Genomic DNA, 813 nt, shown 5'->3' with positions numbered 1-813 from the left:
CCCAATTTTTTTTCCAAAAAAGGAAAAATTTGTGGTATACAAGCCAATCAATCAAGTCAATGCTCCTAAGATAAAGGGAGCTGTTGGGTTGCAGAGAATTCAGCCAGTCTCATTCTGCTACTTGTTTCCACACCAATGCAATACATTAAAAAAAAAAGTCCCAGCTTAACACCATCCCCTTCAACATCCTGCAGAGACAAGTGGAAACTAAAGGGAAAGGGGTGTTGTAGAGCAGATGTAGGAATAAAAGCAGTCAGAACACTGCACAGGAGAATGGGCACGTGCAGAAGTAAGCTACCGCCAGCAAAAGATGAATGAGAAGACTTTTCTGCAGATAGGAAGTGCAGTCTAAAGGTCTCTTGCGAGTCAAACCATATCCAAACCCTTCAGCACATTGCAAGTGTCCTCAGTGAGTAATAAGATCATTTTTCTACATGTTGTCTCTCCATCCCTGGAATCTCTCTGTGCCCCCATAACATTTGTTCTGGAGAGTATTGTGCTTAGAAAATGGATTATCTGTTAAATTTTGTATTTGTTTTACTCATATTATATACATTTTTATATGTTTTATGTGAAATAGTTCTTCTGCATAATGTTTCAAAGTTAGCATAAGATACGCAATTGCTATTGGATAAAGCATTTTAAATCCAAAACACAAGTTATGTAAGCGTTTATTAATGGCTGCACATACATATAATTACACACACAAAATCAAGCAGATATGCATGCACACACACACACATATATATATATATATATATATATATATATATATATATATATATATATATATACTGAGAAATCACAAAGCAG

The sequence above is a fragment of the Protopterus annectens genome, chromosome 13.part0 (genome assembly GCF_019279795.1).
Source record: "Protopterus annectens isolate FY-2018-M chromosome 13.part0, PAN1.0, whole genome shotgun sequence".
Classification (NCBI taxonomy): domain Eukaryota; kingdom Metazoa; phylum Chordata; order Ceratodontiformes; family Protopteridae; genus Protopterus; species Protopterus annectens.
Note: the sequence above shows the minus strand (reverse complement) of the source record.